We start from the raw sequence: 21,864 nt of genomic DNA on the forward strand, positions 1-21,864 counted from the left end.
TACCCTCCAACTGAATCTTGTTATGCAACAAATTTGCAATTTCTGTCTGAGCTTCACTCAGCTGTTTCCGAGCTTCCATCAGCTCCTCGCTGTACCGTTCCTCGTCAGAGTCAGAACCACAGCCTCCTCCTCTTTGCTGTTGGTCAGAAAGTGTGCGCATTCTATCTTGTGTCTCCATGTGTGCAATAACCTCTTTTTCCCAGAGATGAGAGAGTAAGACTGCAAACTCCACCAGGTTATCTGTGCGGGCTGCTGGATTGACATGCTCACCTCCTCTGGGCAGACTTCCCACGTGTCAGTAACATTTTCATCAGCTCAGTAGCTGAACAGTTCTGCAAACCGTCATCAAAACCCTGAACAGTCATACTGGTAAGACCTACACAAGATTCTACAGCGTCAATGACCTGTCTACCCACTGAGGGAAGACTCAATTTTTCCCCTTCTGACATGTTTTTAATCAGAAATTAGGCTTTTCACCAAAGGGAATGTGATGAACAGAAATGCTCACTAGGTGGCGGCAGCGCGCCAATGGTGGGTACGGGTGGGGATACTGACGTCACCCGTGTGTTCGCTCCGCTTCACCTAATCGGGGAATCGAACTTCCCGTGGAGAAATTATTTTATCTCTGTTACACAAAAATAGTACACAGTGTCACGAAACACTCAGAAGAGACATGAAACAATATTCACCTTGAAGAAGCAGGAAATACCCTTTCAGATATGAAACTAAAATGGCTGAGAAATGACACGTCAGCCTTGGATGATTTGACATGAACCAGCGCCTCCTGTTGGAGGTTGACCAGTGTCACACCCCCTTTTGACTTTAAATGGAGATTCTGCACTCTAGTGGTGGATTACGAGATTGTCCCGTTTTCAACCAGAAACATCAAGTTTTATAATTTTTAAGTGTTTTAACTGTTTTAATATGTCTCAGAATTAGCACAAAGTGTCAAAAATGTACAAATATCTGACAAAATGGCTCACCATTATGTAAGGATTTAATTTACATCTAATTAACGAACCACAAGACGTAAGATTCCATAGTGAATATGAAATCAATCTTACGGATCTTTGGGTACTTTTAACCAGAAGATTGAAACTTTTTATTGCAGGGATTATGTAACACTGGCATTAAGTGAGAGACAAGAGAAGAGAGAGTCACCTTTAAAATGTTTAAGAAGATTTATTTCTAAACAATTTTAAACAAGACTAACTCTAAACTCTAACTGATTAATGGTGTATGTGTGAGTGATGTTGTAATCAGAACTCTCATATCTGGAGAAGCAAGTCTGAGTGATGAAGTGATGTTTTGCTCTTAAGCTATGATCGTAGTTTCATAAACAAATGAGACGCCATGTTGTCGCTCCACACATCCCCTTCAGATGAGACCTCCATACAGATCCAGACTGCCAGGTCCTCGAACCCCCCTTCAGTACCGGAGCCGATGAAACAGCATCAGCAGTACAACAAACTAGTCTTTGGATTGTCTCCAGGTAAAAAGCGACAGTTGGTTCACAGCGTCAGACGGACCCCCTTTGGGTCAGTGAGTTCAGCTTTTATTCTGAAAGGAACCATTGCTTGGTTGGTAAAATGCAACAGATTTCATCCAGCTTGTTGGTTCTTTGCTTAAAAAGGAAGTCCGGATGGCCGATCCGATACTTCTCTTAGAATGCAGTGAACTGCAAATAACTGAACTTAAGATGGTGTGGGAACTGGTTTTATTAATCTGGATGTTTTGATTTACGGTCGAATCAAAGCTGGCAGATTTATAAACACCACAGAGACTATGCCACGCTTCAGAAAGGAAGGTTCTGATTGGATGAGTAAACAATGTGTCATGCGTTTACATTACGTGTGATCAGAATGTCTCGTGCAGCTAGATTTAAGTCATATTACTTATTAAAGCATATTAATCATAACATTGTCATTTCACAGATTGGTCAACATCTTATTATTGACTAACACTTTGTTTGATTAGCTTTATTAAAAATAGAGTTATTTGATTTATTAAAAGGAAAGAGTCCTTTGTCTTCATTCTTCTCTTGGGCTGGAAAGGAAGCAGTTTAGAAGCAAATGCATGACCTTGAGGCAGTCTCATGCAGATTAGTTCTGTGTCAGAGACATAGGAGGAGAGAGGGTAAACAACCTTCGGTGGAATAGCACCTTCATCGCATTACACCAAAATCCTTGAGAAAAGTGGCCATCCAAGTATGTGAGCATTTAAACACTAATGATCTTTTTCAGGAATTTCAGTCTGGTTTTAGAGAGAATCACAGCACTGAAACCTCAGATAAGAATCTTGTGTCTGTTCTAGTCTTGTTAGATCTCAGTGCTGCCTTTGACACAGTTGATCACAATGTTCTTTTAGGAAGACTTGAACATGTTGTAGGGATAAAAGGAACAGCGCTAGGCTGGTTTAAATGCTACCTGACAAATCTTCTTTATACTCCAGGATAGAGCTGAAACAACTAATCGATTTAATCGATTATAATCAATTATTAAAATAGTCAACAACTTTTTTAGTCATCGATTAGTTGTTTAATAATCTCATTTTACTGCATAAAGTCTATTTTGTAAATAATCTGTTAAATTTGCCGCCAGTGTGTGGCAGTAATGAGCCACTGATCTACCAGTGGAGCCGTAGAAGAAGAAACGAGCCAATAAGTGCCCTCGGTTTTCACGACATAACACGTTACTGACGCGCATGGCTGTGAAAGATGGCAGAACATGAACTAAGACAGAAGAAAAGCGGCAAATCTGAAGAGAAACCCCGGACAAAAACCTCACGAGTATGGGAGCACTTCACTTTAGATGCCATGAAAAAACGGGCGACCAGCAGAATATGCCAAAACCACCTAGCATGGCACGGAAGCATGACGTCCCTAAGTGAACATTTGAGACTGAAACATGTGGGGGCTGATGCAGCAGAGGAAGAGCCAGCCCGGTAAGTAACAGAAAATAAACAAGCTAAGTGGTCCATCACTACACGCAGGTCAAATTTGGGACTTACCCCCAAATTCCACTACCTCCGCTCTGCTCCGACACGAACGCCGGAGCAAAATTGGCCCCTTTGTAGTCAATCAGAGCAATTCCACTACTGCGGCCGTGCTCCGGCAGTGCGGCGCCGTGCGCCGCCCTCTGTTCTGGCGTCCGGCAAAAATAGAATTGATCCTATTTTCGCCGGACGCCAAAGCACCTCCGCAGTAAATGGACAGAAATCACAACCGCCCAACGGGAAAAGGAGCAAGCACAATTTCCATTTTTCACAATAAATCGATAAACAAAAAGCGTTTTTTGTTTCATATGCACAGGTTTAACAACTTTTAACAACTATCAATGGCGGCTGAAGGTTAAATGCACAAAAATAAGCCATAAATACAGTTTCTACTATCAAAGTAGTCACACTTTGTTGATCCAAACACTGCTGATCTCTCAACACAAATGATGGGCAGATTAAACAGTTCATTTCGATGCTTCTCCCACACAACGGGTGTTTGGATCTAACTTCCGCGTTTATTGCTCGGACTGTATCGCAAGATCTCGAAAATCCCGCGCATGCTTGTTTGCCCCCCTCAGGTCTCCGCACCGGAGCGGAGCCGTTGTAGAGCGGGTACCAGTAAAAATTGAGTTCGGAAGCGAGCGGCTGTGGAAGGCGGGAGCGGACCGGAGCGGAGGTAGTGGAATTTGGGGGTTAGTGTTTTAGCTGAGTTCGTTATAGTGGATGTTAAACATTGAATGTTCCTCATTCAAAAAGGACAACTCCCCGGAGAAAAATATACAGACGAGCTGTAAAACGCCTCACAACAAATTGTTATCAAAATAAATGATCACTGTATATTGTTAATTAATTCAAATAATGTAATATTGATTTAGTGTTGTAGTGTGTGTGCTGCATTATTTTATATGTGTACTTATTTCAGTCTATTTGTGTTTCTTATGCAGAAAAAAACAAGCAACGATGGACAACTACATGGGGAACAAGACACTCACCCCCCAGCAATGCATACCACTTACAAACTCTATTCTAAACATGCTGGTAAAAGACATGAGGCCACTATCCATGGTGGAAGGAGCAGGCTTCCAACTAATGCTAAAGCAGTTTAACCCAGGTTACTCCATCCCCTCCAGAACACACTTTGCTAAATTGCTGGAAAAGAAATACCAAGACACCATGAATCAGGTTAAAGATACTCTATCAGCCTTGGACAGCCAAATTGCCATAACAGCAGATATCTTGTCAAGTGTGGCCAATGAGGCATACCTGGGCATCACGTGTCACTATATTGGAACTGAGTGGCAAATGGAATCCATCTGCCTTTCTACAATGCCGCTGGAGGACAGACATACAGCACAAAACATAGCAATGTGGCTGCAAGAAACACTAGAAAAATTTGAAATTAATCCAGAAAAAGTGTCTGCAATTGTTCATGATAATGGTGCAAACATTGTAGCTGCTGCAAAACTACTGGAGGCGCAATTCGGCTGGGCCTCCATTAGATGCACAGGCCACACGCTGCAGCTAGTTCTCATCCCAGCTCTCAGTCATCCAGTCATTGCCAAAGCAGTTGGAGCTGCAAGATGCCTTGTAGAACATTTTAAAAAAGTGAACTTGCATCAACCAAACTGAAAGAAAAACAACAACAAATGGGGACACCTGCACACACACTTATCCAGGACGTAAGTACTAGATGGAACAGTACATATCACATGATCAGTCGTCTGCTGGAACAACGGTGGCCTGTAACAGCAACGCTGTCAGATCCACATGTGACAAAATCCTCCAAACAGTACTTGGACCTTAAACCAGAACAATGGAGCTTGTTAGGAGAGCTTTCCACAGCTCTAGAGCCCTTTGATGCTGCAACTGAATACACGAGCGGTGAGAAATACGCCAACATTTCCTCAGTGCCACCTTTAATTAAAGGGTTAGTTAAGTCAGTCGAAAATATGGCTTTTGAAACAGTTGGTGCACAAGTCTTCCAAAAAACAGCTAAAGAGCAACTCGAACAGCGGTGGAGCAATGCGACCAGTTTTTCTGAGACTTCACAAAACACTGTCTTAGTTAGTTCATCCCTGGATCCGCGTTTCAAAAAGCTCAAGTTTCTGTCTGCTGAGGACAGCTTTAAAGTGCAAGTAAAGTTGAGGATAAAAGCAGTTGAAACACTACAGCTGAAGCCTCTTGTTGCTGAGCGTGAGACAACTGAAAGTCCTTCTCCTAGCGACAAACCTGGTGCTTCACAACTTCGCGTTCACTCCCTTATAGACTCTGACACCAGCAGTGAAGATGAGGACAGGGATGCAGAGGAACCTGGTGTGAAAATCAGGAAGGAAATACTTGCTTACTTTGGAGAGAAGTTCATCCCCAAAAAAGAAAATCCTTTACAGTGGTGGAAGAAAAATGAGCCAAGATTTCCCTCTTTGTCAAGATTAGCTAAATCATATCTATGAATTCCAAGCACTTCAACACCATCTGAGCGACTGTTTTCTGCAGCAGGCAACATATGCACTAAAAAAAGAGCAAGCCTAAGCCCTGAGCATCTTGACATGTTGACATTTTTGCACTGTAATGCCAAGTTCTTTCTTGAATAAGCATGAACCTGCATTATTCTTTCTACTAGATGTTTTTTTTTTGCCTGTTCATCCCTAGTAGTTTCTCTATTGCAAATGTATTTTGTTTAAAAGCTTCACACTGAAGTAGACCGTGGATAAGGGGAATTAAAAATTGCACTTTAACCGAGTTGTTTTGAACAACATTTGCACTTAACCTAAGTTTGCACTGTTACACTGTGTTTGTGTCCAGGTTTAGTCATAAAAATGTGAAATGCACAATTGTTAGTAAGCACTATTTTGCACTGTTTACCTCATTTTACACTGTGTTCAGGTGTACTGCAGCTCTACTCCAGGATTACTTGTGGAGTACCACAGGGTTCAGTGCTTGGACCAATTCTTTTTACTATATATATGCTTCCAACTGGTAAAATCATTAGACAGCATGCATATAACATTAGCATATCCTAATCTTTAGCATAGCTTTTAGTGTTATACATACTTATTTAGTGTTAGTTTGGCTGTTAGATATTGTAGTTTAGTTAGTGTTTGGCTGTTAGAGTTATTAGGAAAGTAGTTCGGGTTTAGTGCTCCATATCGTGTTAGTATGGTTAAAAGGTGTAGTGTAGTTGGTTGCGGTGGCTCTGTGGGGTTGCACTCCTTTCCACTGGACTTAAAAATTAGGCGCCAGTGATTGCGTGCAATTGCTGTACTGGAAAACAGTCAGCTCCCGCCTGGTGCTGTAGTTTGCAACCAGCATTTTACCCGCGATTCCTTCGCCAACATGATGGAGTTTGAACTGGGTCATTCCGCACGTCTCCGTTTGAAGAGGGAGGCCGTGCCCACCGTGGCTCTTCCACGATTTAGTTGCAGCCCACCGACTCTGCTCCCCCACCACGGCGGGCTCCAGTCTGAGGTGAGTAAGCTAAATAAAAGTTTTAACATCTTCTAAAGACAATTCCCTACCTAAATGCAAAGTTTGAGGGACGTGGTTCACTCCATTTAGCTAATATCAGCCTGCATTGCCTTCGGGCTAATTTGTCAAGTTCACAAAATGTGGAACGGGATGCAAGGTTAGAGTCAGCGGCGAATCGGAACATATCTCGAAGCCCTGGCTGACAAAACGGTCCACATGACTGTCAGGCTCAGAGAAAATTCGGGTTGTTTTTGTGTCAGTCGGTAATTCTGCAACAGTGACTCTAACTGACGCAGCACTAGTTGACACACAGCATTACAGCGTGAAATCCAGCTTGTGACCCGGTTCCGTGAGGAATTCTGTTCAGGAGGTCGCATTTCAGGATCTCCACATCATATGTGACTGACTTTTATGTTATAACAACGATCACACACTAGGAATGTTATAAAGCGCCTATATAGGACAGTTTCTTTTGTATATTATCTGACTTTATAAACTCCAACAACAATGTGCTTCTATTTCTTTTTTCAGGCTAAATCTACCCAAGACACTGGCTGTCAGACTGATTTAGTAATCTGCAAGAATGCACTTGTCCAGCCTGACGTGAAGCTTTACCCGTAGCAAAGGTGAATTATTTTTAATAATCTTCTATGTAAACATTTTATTATCACCTTCTAGTTTTAATTTGTTTTACAGATTATTGTTACACGTGATTTTATGCTCTTTTAAACATTTATAAATGTGCTGCTTCTTTGTTTTTACATAGCCAGCCAGAATAGAGCTCACAGCCTCAGTGTGTCTTGTGACACGGGGACCATGATGGAAATTCATCTTCCAGAAGGTCCCAGAGCAGCGTCCACACCCCTGAAAAGACCAAGATGTGAGGTTTCTGCTGTTGATTCCAACTTCCACTGTCACGCTGAGGAGTAGTTGGAGGTGGACCATGTGTGGTGGAGCTGACCAGGAGGCAAAAAAGGCAGGCATGGATAAAGTAAAAAATGATTTAATGGTAGAGCGGGAACGAACAGCACGAGACAACGATGACAAACAAACCACAATGATCTGACACAGGACACATGAGACGGGAGGTATAAATACACTGGGGAAAATCAGGAACACATGGGCAGGTTAACAAGGGGCAGGTGAAACCAATAGGGACTAATCAAGGGCAGGGGCAGATCATGACATCCACCTCAGTGACAGTGCAAGCTCAGTGAACTGTTCAAGGTAAAAAAATTAAAACATTTCAGAATTTTTAAGATATTAACAATTAAATAAGTATGTGATTACATCATGACATCATGAAGGAGGCTACTGATTCTGGCCCTGTGACACTTGGTGGTGACGTGTGAGCTGATTCACCTGGAAAACAACTTTTACATTAAATATTTTGTTCTTTGCTGTCAAAAGTTAGAATAACTAATAACCTGCATTATTGCAGGACACTCAGCAAAATATGGACTCTACACCATGAGGCAGGCACACGTTAATATTCTATAAGAGCACATAAGGTGAGCAACACCACATATTATTGTACACTGTCCTGGATTTGTTTTCTTTCTGCATCTCATCATTAGCCTGGCTGATCACCTGATAACTCTGTCATCTGGTTGTGACAGCATGAGGATGTCCTCACACACCTGTAACCTATCAGCTCATCTGGCAGAATAGAGAGAGAAGAGACAACACCACATCTCCTGTTCCTGGAAAGCCTTCAGCCATCCTTCGATGACTGAGAACCTCCATCAGCTCTGTCTCCTGTCTGCCTACAATTATTATAATAAATATTGTGTTTGACAAGTTTTTTTGTGCTGCCAAATATCTCATTTTGATTCCAGTTTTTATATTTTAATGGATATTTATAAATTACATTGATTATCACATTTTTGTTGCATGTTTAACTAGCTCTATTGTGATGAATTAAACTAGCACCTCACTGTTAAAAGCTTGCTTTAATTTCAAGCATGTTTAAGTATTTATGGACATGAACAAAAATAGGAAATATATAAATTGAGATTTAATTAATATTAGGGAGTTTAATTACATTGTTTATGTTACTGGGGCACTCTGATCAGCTTGTTTGGACTAAATATGAATGAAAATGAATAGAAATATAATGGTATTGAATGACTATTTAAAAATGAAAGTGTTGAGGATAAATGGTAGGGACTCGTTTCAGACGAGTATCCGGTACGGATAAAGCATTTTTGACGAGTACGAGCATGAAACGAGTAAAGCTCGTAAATATCTGTAATCATGCTGAAGGGAAATCCTCATTGGGTAACTGACTGGCCGCCCCTCCCTACACACAAAACTGCAGCCGGGAGCTCTGCTCAGTCCGCGTCCGGTCCATCCACGCACACACACAGACAGTAATGGATCTCTCTGTGTTTGCTTCGCTGTTCACGTTTCTTCAGTACTCCCTATGTTTTCTTCAGTTTGCTTCTTTTTAATGTTACTTTAAAGTTATTTAAAGTTACTTTTTTCATAACGTACATGGTGCATTTGACAAGGCAGAGCTGAAAACTGCTCGTGCTGCGTCAGTCACTGCCTCCGCTCCGGTCAGGTTTTTTCCCCTCTCTCTCTCTCCTCTTCCTCAGGATCCACTCCCTCTTTCCTATTCACTCTCTCTCTTTCTTTACATTTTTAATCACAATTGTCTATTTTTTGCTCATTTTGAATATATTTTAAACATTTTGTAAATTCTTTTTTCTATTTTACATGTTTTGTTTTTGTGAAGCGCCCCGTGATTTTTATCTTGAGAGGCGCTTTAGAAAAGATCTTTTCTTCTCTCTCTCTCTTAATTCCTGCACTTAAATATTAATGTTCTGATTTTATTTAAACAATACACATAGCAACTTCTGATCAGACTTAAACCACACCCACTTCTGGTTAAACTACACCCACTTCCGGGTTAGGCCACGCCCACTCCAAGTACAGATACAGATCATTTAGATGGTTGAACAGATACAGATAGTGGTGTACTCACTCATCCCTAATTAATATAACAAATAACTGTTTAGAGGAGGAAAGAGTCATTCAAAGACACATTCTTCTGGAAGCTCCTGATCCTGACCACACCACCAGAGGAGACCACCTGCAGACACCAGAAGATCACCTACACCCAAGAGAGCAGCTTGTATCAGTAAATAAATAATGAAATCAGGGCAGTTTTAGTGGGCTGTTTGGGATTGTGTAACATAAATGAACACATTACAGAATAATTTTCTCATGGGGTATTTTCATAACTTTCTCTGCAGCAGACTGTAACTTAAGCCCAGGGCTCCTGGAGAGCTGCTATCCAGTGTGTTTCAGTGGTTTTCCTGCTTTAACAGGTTAGATTAGCTGTTAAGCAGCTCAGCTATTTGTTGCTGATTACAACCAGGTGTGTTGAAGCAGATACATCTCTAAAACATGCTGAATACTAGCTCTCTAGGGCCGTGGAGCCAAACTCTGCAGCTAATCCAATGCTATGGCTAACGGCTACTTACCATTCAGAGCTGGTTCTGTTGGGTCGGTTCCGCTAGTTTCAGGCAACTCACAAGCTCAAAACAATAAGGCTCAGGTCCGCTTGTCTCCTCCAAATAGAGTTGGTCCCTTTCTTCTCGAGTGTCTGGGTAAGGAGGGGGAGAAACGTCCTCCACTTCTAATGACTGCTCAAAGTGAAGGGAGATAGCATCGTCTCGTTACCCATCGTCTTCATCACTGCCGCGGCTCCGCCCTCTCGGTCCTCCAGGCAACGCCTACTAATGTTGCATTTTTTAAAATTGATAGGTGGGTGGAGAAGGACTCTGAGGCACGCTTGACCTGCTCTTTAACCCTTTAGGCCCTAGGCCTTTTTTTCTTTGGGCCCTGGCGCCTCCCAATTGGGGTTCTTTGGAGTTTCATGTCCCAAGTGTCAGTGATTGTTTGCATTCCCCGAGCACAGCTACAGCTACAATCAAAACAGTTAAGACTGGAAACAAAACAATTTTTGGTTTTTGATACATTAAGATAAAATAATACTTGAACTTTATTTTAGAAGAGCTGCCCTGTGTGAAAGTGCTGACAGGATGGAGGTTGTCAGTTAAAATTCCATTTAGGAAATTTTGTCTATTGTTTTTTTTTTATTCCAGGGGTCCTCAACTAAATTTGTTCATTTTTTTTTCTCCAGCAGACACCAGTGAAGGTCAGATGCTCGTCTAAAATAAAGTTCAAATATCATTGTATCTGAATTTATTAATGTGGACAGTTGTAGATGTTTGGGACATGAAACTGTAGAGGCCCCCAATTGGGGGGTGTTAGGGTTAAACAGGTTAACCCTGATGAACCTAATCGGTTGGGTAGATTACAGGCTTGTCTTGAGGACATAAAACTAATGACTAAACTTTTTGCTTTTAAATCAAGACAAGACTGAAGTTCTCATCTTTGAACCTGAAATTCAGAAAAGGAGACTACTTAGTCAGTCACCTGACCTGAATGACATTACATTAATCTCCGAGAACAAAGTAAGGAACCTTGGTGTTATCTTTGACCAGGACATGTCATTCAAATCCCAGGTTAATCAGGTTTGTAGGATTTTCTTTTTCCACCTTCGCAATATTGCTAAGATTAGAAGCATCCTTTCCAGGAGTGATGCTGAAAAACTAGTTCATGCATTTATTACATCAAGACTGGATTACTGTAATTCATTACTCTCAGGAAGTCCACAGAATGTAGTTAAAAGTCTTCAGCTTGTCCAAAATATTGCAGCTAGAGTTCTGATGATAACACAAACACTACTGTGACCTGATGTGGTTTTTAATAGTATGTGTTGATAGTAATAATAAGAATATTACATTTCATTTGTACTGCGCTTTACATTTGAAAGTGCTTACAAAAATTATGAAGAATTAAAAGCTTTACTGAAAAAAAATGTTTTTAATCCTTTGTTAAAACTGTCTGTAGGTCGAGGTGCCATTAAACTCTCAGGCAGGGCATTCCAGAGACGGGGTGCAGCGGCACAGAAAGCTCTGTCCCCCATGGTGCTCAATGTGGTTTTGGGTATGTGGAGCAGATGTGAGTAACCCTGGAGTATGAAGACGATTTGTCATGTACATTTACAAAATGAAATCTGTCAGACAGGTAGGATTTAAACCAGCCGAACGCTGTTCCTTTGATCCCTACAACATGTTCAAGTCTTTCTAAAAGAACATTGTGATCAACTGTGTCAAAGGCAGCACTGAGATCTAACAAGACTAGAACAGACACAAGATTCTTATCTGAGGCCATGAGAATATCATTTGTAACTCTCACTAATGCAGTTTCAGTGCTGTGATACTCTCTAAAACCAGACTGAAATTCCTCAAACAGAGCATTAGTGTTTAAATGCTGACATACTTGGATGGCCACTATTTTCTCCAGGACTTTGGATAAAAATGGAAGGTTAGATATTGGTCTATAATTCATTGGGTCATCTGGATCCAGAGAAGGCTTCTTAAGTGAAGGTTTGATTACAGCAACCTTAAAATCCTGTGGTACATACCCATTTACTAAGGATAGATTGATTATATCTAGAATGGGGGCAGTAACCAAAGGAAATGCATCTTTAAATAATTTGGTTAGGATTGGATCCAAAATGCAAGTTGAAGGTTTAGATGAATCTAATATTTTTGATAACTCTGAAAGCTCAACTGGATCAAAAGGGTTCAAGCACAGATGAGGTTCTACAGTCACCTCTGAAGCTGCCTCACTTACTGAGGAAGAAGAAATCGCATTAGGGAGGATGCTAAAGATTTTGTTTCTAATAGAATTAATTTTACTTGTAAAAAAATCCCATGAAGTCATTGCTGCTGAGGGCTAAGGGAATAGATGGCTCAGAGCTATGATTCTGTGTAAGTTTAGCAACTGTACTGAAAAGAAATGTGGGATTATGCTTATTCTCCTCAATTAATGCTGAGAAATAAGCAGTTCTAGTTTGTCGAAGCTTATTTTTATAAAGCACAAGACTATTTTTCCAGGATAGGTAGGCCTCCTCATGGTGCGTAGAGCGCCATGTTCTCTCCAATTTCCTAGAGTTTTGTTTTAAGGCTCGTAGATGAGAGTTAAACCAGGGAGCTAACTTCCTGTCTCTAATTACCTTCTTTTCTAAAGGGGCAACATCATCTAATGCCACACGTAAAGAGGAATTAACATGATGAACTAAGGCATCAATTTGTGAGGGGCTAGAACTGAAAATATTGCCCTCTGCTACGTTCCTCTGAGATGCTGAGGACAGTGAAGATGGAACAGTTGATTTAAAAGATGCAACTGCGTTGTCAGATAGAGACCGACTATAGTGAAATTTACTTTCATGTCTCGAGAACTCCTCCTCCTTGAACCGTCACCTTATCGTGGTGGAGGAGTTTGAGTGCCCTAATGATCCTAGGAGCTATGTTGTCTGGGGCACTTAGTGCCCCTGGTAGGGTCTCCCATGACAAATTGGTCTTAGGTGAAGGGTGAGACAAAGAACGGTTCGAAGGATCTTTCATGGCGGTTAAAACGAAGAGTCGGAGTACCCGGCCCGGAGGGTTACCGGGGTCCCACCCTGGAGCCAGGCCTGGGGTTGGGGCCCGTGAGCGAGCGCCTGGTGGCCGGGCTTTCGCCCATGGGGCCCGGCCGGGCCCAGCCCGAACCGGATACATGGGCTCGTCCAACTGTGGACCCACCACCCGCAGGAGGAACATAAAGGGTCCGGTGCAATGTGAATCGGGTGGCAGACCAAGGCGGGAGCCTTGGCGGTCCAATCCCCGGACAAGAAAACTAGTTTTTGGGACATGGAACGTCACCTCGCTGGCGGGGAAGGAGCCGGAGCTTGTGGCAGAGGTTGAGCGGTACCGGCTAGATATAGTCGGACTCACCTCGACACATAGCATTGGCTCTGGAACCCGAGACCTGGAGAGGGGTTGGACACTCTACTTTGCTGGAGTTGCTCCGGGTGAGAGGCGGAGGGCTGGGGTTGGCTTTTTGTTAGCCCCGAGACTCTCTGCCTGTGTGTTGGGGTTTACCCCGGGGGACAAAAGGGTAGCTTCCTTGCACCTTCGGGTCGGGGAACGGGTCCTGACTGTTGTTTGTGCTTATGGGCCAAATATCAGTTCAGAGTACCCACCCTTTTTGGAGTCCCTGGGACGAGTGCTAGATAGTGCTCCATCAGGGGACTCCATTGTCCTGCTGGGGGACTTCAATGCTCACGTGGGCAATGACAGCTTGACCTGGAGGGGTGTGATTGGGAGGAACGGCCCACCTGATCAGAACTCGAGCGGTGTTTTGTTATTGGACTTCTGTGCAAGCCGCAGTTTGGCCATAACGAACACCATGTTCGAACATAAGGATGCCCACCGGTACACTTGGTACCAGGGCAGCCTAGGTCACAGGTCGATGATAGATTTTGTAGTCATATCATCTGACCTGCGGCCGTATGTTTTGGACACCCGAGTGAAGAGAGGGGCGGAGCTGTCAACTGATCACCACCTGGTGGTGAGTTGGATCAGATGGCAAGGGAACATGCCGCGTAGACCTGGCAGACCCAAACGCATAGTGAGGGTCTGCTGGGAACGCCTGGCAGAAGAACCTGTCAAGACGGTCTTCAACTCCCACCTCCGGCAGAGCTTTGACCACGTCCCGAAAGCAGTGGGGGACATTGAGTCCGAGTGGGCCTTGTTCCACTCTGCGATTGTCGAGGCGGCTGTTGCTAGCTGTGGTCGTAAGGTGGCCGGTGCCAGTCGTGGTGGCAACCCCCGTACCCGCTGGTGGACACCAGAGGTTCGGGGAGCCGTCAGGCTGAAGAAGGAGGCCTACAGGGCGTGGCTGGTCTGTGGGTCTCCGGAGGCAGCAGACAGGTACCGGATAGCCAAGCGGGGTGCAGCAGTGGCAGTTGCCGAGGCAAAATCTCGGGCGTGGGAGGAGTTTGGTGAGGCCATGGAGAAAGACTATCGATCGGCTCCAAAGAGGTTCTGGCAAACTGTCCGGCGCCTCAGGAGAGGAAGGCAGCAACTCGCTCACACTGTTTACAGTGGGGATGGGGAGCTGCTGACGTCAACTGAGGCTATAGTCGGACGGTGGAAGGAATACTTTGAGGAGCTCCTCAATCCCACCAATGCGCATTCCGAGGAGGAACCAGAGCTGGGAGGCCTGGGGATGGACTGTCCGATCTCGGGGGCAGAAGTTGCTGAGGTAGTCAAACAACTACACAGCGGCGGAGCCCCGGGGGCGGATGAGGTTCGTCCTGGGTATCTCAAGGCTATGGATGTTGTAGGGCTGTCATGGTTGACACGTCTCTACAACATTGCGTGGTCATCGGGGGCAGTTCCTAGGGAGTGGCAGACCGGGGTGGTGGTCCCCATCTTTAAGAAGGGTGACCTGAGGGTGTGTTCCAACTATAGGGGGATCACACTCCTCAGCCTCCCTGGAAAGGTCTACTCCAAGGTACTGGAGAGGAGGGTCCGATCGATAGTTGAATCTCAGATAGAGGAGGAGCAATGTGGTTTTCGTCCTGGCCGTGGAACTGTGGACCAGCTCTATACCCTTGTAAGGGTGATGGAGGGGGCATGGGAGTTTGCCCAACCAATCCACATGTGCTTTGTGGATTTGGAGAAGGCTTATGACCGTGTCCTCAGGGGCACCCTGTGGGGGACGCTCCAGGAGTATGGGGTGGGTGGCTTTCTGTTAAGGGCCATTCAGTCCCTTTACCAGAGGAGCGTGAGTTTGGTCCGCATAGCCGGTAGTAAGTCGGACCTGTTCCCAGTGAGGGTTGGACTCCGCCAGGGCTGCCCTTTGTCACCGGTTCTGTTCATCACTTTTATGGACAGAATTTCTAGACGCAGCCGTGGTGTGGAGTGTGTCGAGTTTGGTGGCAGGAGAATCTCGTCTCTGCTTTTTGCGGATGATGTGGTTCTCCTAGCTTCATCCAGCTCTGACCTTCAGCTCTTGCTGGGTAGGTTTGCGGCCGAATGTGAAGCGGCTGGGATGAGGATCAGCACCTCCAAATCTGAGACCATGGTTCTCGACCGGAAAAGGGTGGCTTGCCACCTCCGGGTCGGGGGAGAGGTCCTACCTCAAGTGGAGGAGTTTAAGTATCTCGGGGTCTTGTTCACGAGTGAGGGTAGGAGGGATCGGGAGATCGACAGGCGGATTGGTTCGGCGTCTGCAGTGATGCGGACGCTGAGCCGATCTGTCGTGGGGAAGAGGGAGCTGAGCCAGAAAGCCAGGCTCTCGATTTACCGGTCGATCTACGTCCCAATCCTCACCTATGGTCATGAGCTTTGGGTAATGACCGAAAGAACGAGATCGCGGATACAAGCGGCCGAAATGAGTTTCCTCCGTAGGGTGGCCGGGCTCAGCCTTAGAGATAGGGTGAGGAGCTCGGACATTTGGGAGGGACTCGGAGTAGAACCGCTGCTCCTCCGGATCGAAAGGAGCCAGTTGAGGTGGTTTGGGCATCTGGTCAGGATGCCTCCTGGACGCCTCCCCGGGGAGGTGTTTCGGGCATGTCCTGCCGGCAGAAGGCCCCCGGGTCGACCCAGGACACGTTGGAGAGGTTACATCTCCAATCTGGTCCGGGAACGCCTTGGGGTCCTGCCGGAGGAGCTGGTGGACAAGGCCGGGGAGAGGACGGCCTGGAGCTCCCTAATTGGGATGCTGCCCCCGCGACCCGGACCCGGATAAGCGGAGGAAGACGACGACGACGACGTCTCGAGAACTCAGATATGGACTGATCAGAAGTTGATATGTGTATAGTTTATTTGAAAACTATTTACGGAGCAGCCTCAGAATTGAGATTAAATATTTTTGAACACAATAGTAAAGGAACTATTACAGAACAAGTTTTTCAATCAAATCAGAACATTAATATTTAAGTGCATGAATTAATACATCTGAACTCATGCAGTAGGAACTAGGAAATATGAAATGCTAGAACCAGACACAGCTTTATGTGTTTTTTATTTTAATTTGATTAAACTGATTTTTTTCTTAACATTTTTGGCATTTTCCCCACACAAAGTTAAACAAAACAATGGTGTGTGTGTGAGAGAGAGAGAGCTCTGTCTTGTCAAATGCACCATGTATGTTACGAAAAAAGAAACTTTAAATATTCAGCCGAAAAAGAGGTGAGCTGAAGAAAACCTAGGGAGTACTGACGAAACGTGAGCAACCGTGAAGCAAGCACAGCGAGATCCGTTACTGTCTGTGTGTGTGTGGATGGGCCGGACTGACTGAGCTCCCGGCTGGCTAGAGAGTTTTGTGTGTAGGGAGGGGCGGGCGCTCGATGTGACTGGCCAATCACAGAGCGTGAAGACAGTCAGTTACCCAATGAGGATTTTCCTTCAGCACGATTACAGATATTTACGAGTTTTACTCGTCTCATGCTTGTATTTGTGAAAAATGCTTTATCCGTATCCATCCCTAGTGCAAACCATCAAGAAGATGCTGAAAATGTTTCAAAACAATGCTGGTGATCCATACCTGGCTCTTCTGAACCACCGTAACACACCATTAGAGGATGCTGGCCTGTCACCTGCTCAAATACCAAATACTACATTGTCTACAGCTTCTTTGGCACTTACCCCAAAAATGGCACCGGATGTGCACTAAAACTAGAGCGCAGGCAAGTGTAGCGACATGAATGGCCATATTTGTGACCCAAAGGTCCCACTTCCTCAGCTGGGTCAAGCTGTCCTGGCTGTACTTCTATCTACAGATTATCCATCACAGGAGACGCAAAGTCTGCTGTAAACCATCTTTCATCTGACTGCCTCACCATATCTTGACTTCCTTTGCCTCCACAGCAAGACAAGGATTTTATCACATTCCAGAAGGATCATTTATAATAAACTCTTTTACTGTTAAATCACCAAAGGTTCAATATAAATGTATTTAATTACTGAAATGAATTATTATTCTATGGTTAATTCAATTCAATTCAATTCAAAAATACTTTATTAATCCCAGAGGGAAATTGATTTAATAATTATTTATGATAATCAGTCATGTTTAATCATGACAAGTGTATTATTTGCATCCTCACACATAGTCTTCATGTTAAATGGTAACCTTGCACTCACATGACCTTTTGTCACATGACAACCCAGAACTTTCGGTCTCTGAGAGGGCGTGTGGACATGTTCGGTAAAGGAGGACGTATGGTTGCCGGGCGTTAATGTGAAGACGCCTGTAAAGCCGGGCGTACACTGTGCGGCTTTTTTGAGCCGATTTTCCACTCGTGCGAGAATCCATGAGATCGGGGCGAGTTTTGCGCCGAGCGGTCGTGTAGTGTACAGGGGGTTACGAGAGGCGATTAACACCACGTGACCAGCTACCGATCAGCAATCGTGAGGTCGCACGGACTTCTGGCGTGTTTAATATTTTGCTCGTCCCTCGTGAGGGTATCGCACTGTTGAAGCGGCGCTGCGAGCAGCTGCGACCCAAAAAGTATCAGAACCGCTCACGGCGCATGCGCAATCCTGCATCAACACCGCTCCCCGCTATTTCCCTAATAACACACGCTGTTCGTTTTTGTTTCTACACGTTTTTACTCACAACGATTGTCAAGAAAGCGTGTTTGTCGTGTTCATGTCAAATTAAACTGATCACAAAACACAGATTTACTTTTTTTATTTTGTTTTCCTCATCCAACCCCCATAAATCCCTGTGTGTCCTCCTGCAGCACTCCCGAAGGACAACAGGCAAAACGAGACAAAAAAGTCTGACGTGTTGAGTAAAAACTGCTATTTTTAGCATATTTTTAGGGCCGACGTGTTGATACCAGACGTACAGCGTGAGCGCCTGGCTCGTGAGAACGCTGCGAGTGAAAAAGTCGCACAGTGTCCGCCCTTCTTTAGGGGAGGTGGGGACAAGTCTGAAAAAAGGGGACAGAAATAAACAGCACAACAGGAAGTGATTAAATGAGTAAAACCAGGAGGGTACAAGTCATTTCCTGTCACAGTTTAATACAGCTAAATGTTGGGAATAACGTGCTGCCGCTGAACCTCGATTTGAGAAAATCATGAATTGAACTGAAATCTCAGCTTCTGCTAGAAAAATGAACAAAGCTGAGTCTTTTCCTGAACTCGTTCAGAATTAGAAACACGTTTAAATAAAAGATGGACGTTGAGTTGTTGTCCGGTGGTTATTGAAAGCAATAGCTTGAAAATGCCCAGAGATGCACTTGACATTTATTTTCTACATTTTTTAAAAACAGTGTTCAATATTTATCGATATTGACCAATATGATCATTTTTTATGATTTGCTGTCTTTTGTACTCGTCCAGGCCTACCTGAGCCTGGCTTTTGTACTCGTCCAGGCCTACCTGAGCCTGGCTTTTGGAAACTCACCCGTTCAGGCCGCCTTTGTCCACTGCTGGTTTCATTTCTCTCTCCCTTTCCTCACATTCTTTAATCACATCTTTGTTTTTTCTCTATTTTTATTACTTTTATTACATTTTTGCTCTTGCGAACTAAAACTATAAAAGATGGTCTCTGCTTTCTTTTGCAGGCGTTTTAGTCCATTAGCTGATGAGGTTGTGGCACCAGGCCGCCTCTTCGCGGTACTCTAATATCCTGAGATTTTCATTAGTCGTCAGTGATCATCAACATTAAAGAAGGAAACATTTGAAATACACCAATCTGTGTGTAATGGATGGATCTAATATGCAAGTTTGGGACCAGCACCCACACGTGTGGGTTCGGAAACGGGCCGACGGCCAGGACAAACCCAGGTGTGGCCCTTTTAGCACCAGATGAGGTCATACTGGCGCTGACATAATCCTGCACATTTTAATACATGCTAGTATTTTTAAATTTACTCAGAAGAGACAAACCTCTGAATCCTGAATGTGTTGCTAGACTACAGCCGTTTCAGCTAACGCAGGATAGCTAAGGTTATGGCTAATGCTGCAGCCGTTATCGTCCCGTCACGGCTGGTGTTTGCACTGATCACACCACTTTCATGTTGGCTGTCACGCGTTTAAAGACACAGCTGTTTAGTGTTTGAGGAAAACGTTAGAAGGCTCAAGAATTTATGTGGCGTTTCGGAGACATGAATTAGTTAAACGTCTCATACAGGTGAACAGGAAAAATGAGAATCTGGTGCACCTATGGCAGTCACCCAGCTCAGACTGAGAGACCATGTAAAGTCTCAGGAACCTTGACCCTTGAGATGTTGAATGTGGGCTTTTTCATCAGCTGTAAGCCGTAATCTGAAAAGTGCCTTTGAGCAGTGGTTAAAAGCCTGTCCCTCATCATTAGTGTTATTATTATAATCAAAGAAAGGCGGAAACACGTCTCATTTATTAGTTCATTTCTTTAGTTGAATTACTTACGTGAATGTTTCTCAGGTTCGTGTGTCCCGGAGACTCCTGAGGAGGAAACAGAAACTCCAGCTCAGAGGAAAAGCGTTCTACCTTCAGGAAGTGAGGAAGCAAACGTTTCCAGTTCGATGACTTCTGCTCCTCCAGCGCAGGTCAGCTGCTGAGACTTGGATCAGCAGCGTGGTCTACCTCACAGCTCTGCCTCCGAGAGTGACACGATGCTGAAGAAGCCCAGACTTGATCAACACGATGCTGAGAGCCTGCAGACGAGGCTCTCTTGTTTCCACTGAAAGGGATGAGTCCTCAGATTCTGGTTCTGCTAGAGCCCGTGTGTCAGAGCGTGAGTGACATCAGAGTCTGTCCCCATCTGTCCATCAGACTAAAACACAGATCAGACAGATGGTCCAGGACTTCCAGCAGCACGGACCACAGGTGCACCTTAAGCTCATCGTTCCTAATAACATTAGGAGGGAATGAGTGGGGGATCAGCGCTCCTGCAGATCTAACACACACTGTGCTCAAATGTGTTTCCACAAAGGTTCCTCAGGACTGTTTCTGTTTGAGACGGTCTCTGGTCGTTTTTAGAGAGAGGCCTTTCAAGCACTGGACTCAACGTTGCATCATCTAAATAAAGCACTTGACCATAAACATCAACTTAATATTGCAGCGGTGTAAGTCTGGATCTTTGGGCATGTTGTTGTCAGCGACCTGCAACAAAAACACAGTTTCATCCAGTGTGCTGTTCTCCATCGCCTTTAAGGCCATCAGTGGGATTTTTTCTGACACTTTTCATCTGCTGCAGCTTGGAGACGTGATTATCTGCTGTTCTGTGTTTAGACACGCACCAGACTGGCTGTTCTCCCAGCATCTGCCCCATTTAATTTACTAATTAAACATTTATTTTGTAAATTTGTAAATTAAATATTTATTTTCCAAAATAAATATTTAGATCCCAGCTAGGAGGTAAACATTTAGTTTGCAAAATCAGTATTTGGGAAATAAATATTTAAGTCTGACCCAAAAATATTAAATATAAATTTAAATATTTAGTTCCAAATTAAATATTTAATTAGTAAATTAAATATTTAGTTAGTGAATTAAATATTTATTTTACAAACTAAGTATTTAGATCAGACCTAAATATTTAGTTTGCAACATAAATATTTAACTATAAATTAAATATTTATCTTGCTAACTAAATATTTATTTGGAAACTTTAACATTTATAAATGTATGAATAACATGGTGAAAATATTACTTCGAAAAAGTGAACTCTCAATTTTTTCTCTTATGATATGCTAAATAACCAAAAATATTGCTGTTAGATTATGACTGTTTGACTTTACAAATGGCACCTCATACAGCAGGATGCTGAACTAGAGAGCAAACTTTGTTCCTCCTGTAAAAACTGTCATTTGTGTTCATCTCATCCTGTCTCAGTTTAATCTGCCAACTGATGCCTACCATGTGATTGGACTGGCCTACAAGTTGTTATTAACACCGTCCATCACACAGGTGTCCTGTGAACGAAGTGTTTCGATCATGAAGTTCATAAAAAACAGACTAAGGAGCGCTTTGACCCAGAAGAAACTTGAGGCCTTCATGCTCATGTGCACTGAGAAAGAAATTCTCATGTCTGTGGACAATGATGCAGTAATGAACAGTCTCAGAGACCAGTGCACTTCTCAAGCGTTTATTATTGTTGTAGGTTGGCCATGTTTTTGAAACTATTGTGCAAAGAAAAACAAGATATTGAAGAAGAACCTTTTTTAGAGGTATAATGGCATTATTAGAACGTTATCTTATACTGTGAATTTCACCAGCACGGTGACATTATTGCTAGGGACAAATCAATGGAGGTTTATTACAAACAAGTGTGGGCAGTTCGAGTGAAGCGCCTGACTTTACATTGATTCAATAACAAAGCTGTTCAAAGATGTGCTGAAGTGAAAACACTGCATTTTATAACAAAGCAGTGAAAAAGCTTACAGTACCTGGTATTCCCAGGCGGTCTCCCAGACAGGTACTGACCAGGCCCAACCCTGGATTGCTTCAGAGATCAGACGAGATCGGGTTTGTTCAGGGTGGTATGGCCGTAAGC

The 21,864-nt window shown here is 43.8% G+C and overlaps 1 protein-coding gene and 1 pseudogene across 2 annotated transcripts in view; both read right to left on the reverse strand.

The window, feature by feature from the left end:
• ubap1lb (ubiquitin associated protein 1-like b) overlaps nt 1-20,165 on the reverse strand; it is a 39,823-nt gene extending 19,658 nt beyond the window's left edge. For both annotated transcript variants that reach the window (XM_070554588.1, XM_070554587.1), the window contains exon 1: nt 19,776-20,165. The gene's annotated coding sequence lies outside the window, so the exon portion shown is untranslated. The remainder of the gene's footprint in view (nt 1-19,775) is intronic.
• A 1,580-nt stretch (nt 20,166-21,745) lies between these two features.
• On the reverse strand, nt 21,746-21,864 carry LOC129157345 (5S ribosomal RNA; annotated as a pseudogene).

The sequence above is a fragment of the Nothobranchius furzeri genome, chromosome 9, assembly GCF_043380555.1.
Source record: "Nothobranchius furzeri strain GRZ-AD chromosome 9, NfurGRZ-RIMD1, whole genome shotgun sequence".
NCBI lineage: Eukaryota > Metazoa > Chordata > Actinopteri > Cyprinodontiformes > Nothobranchiidae > Nothobranchius > Nothobranchius furzeri.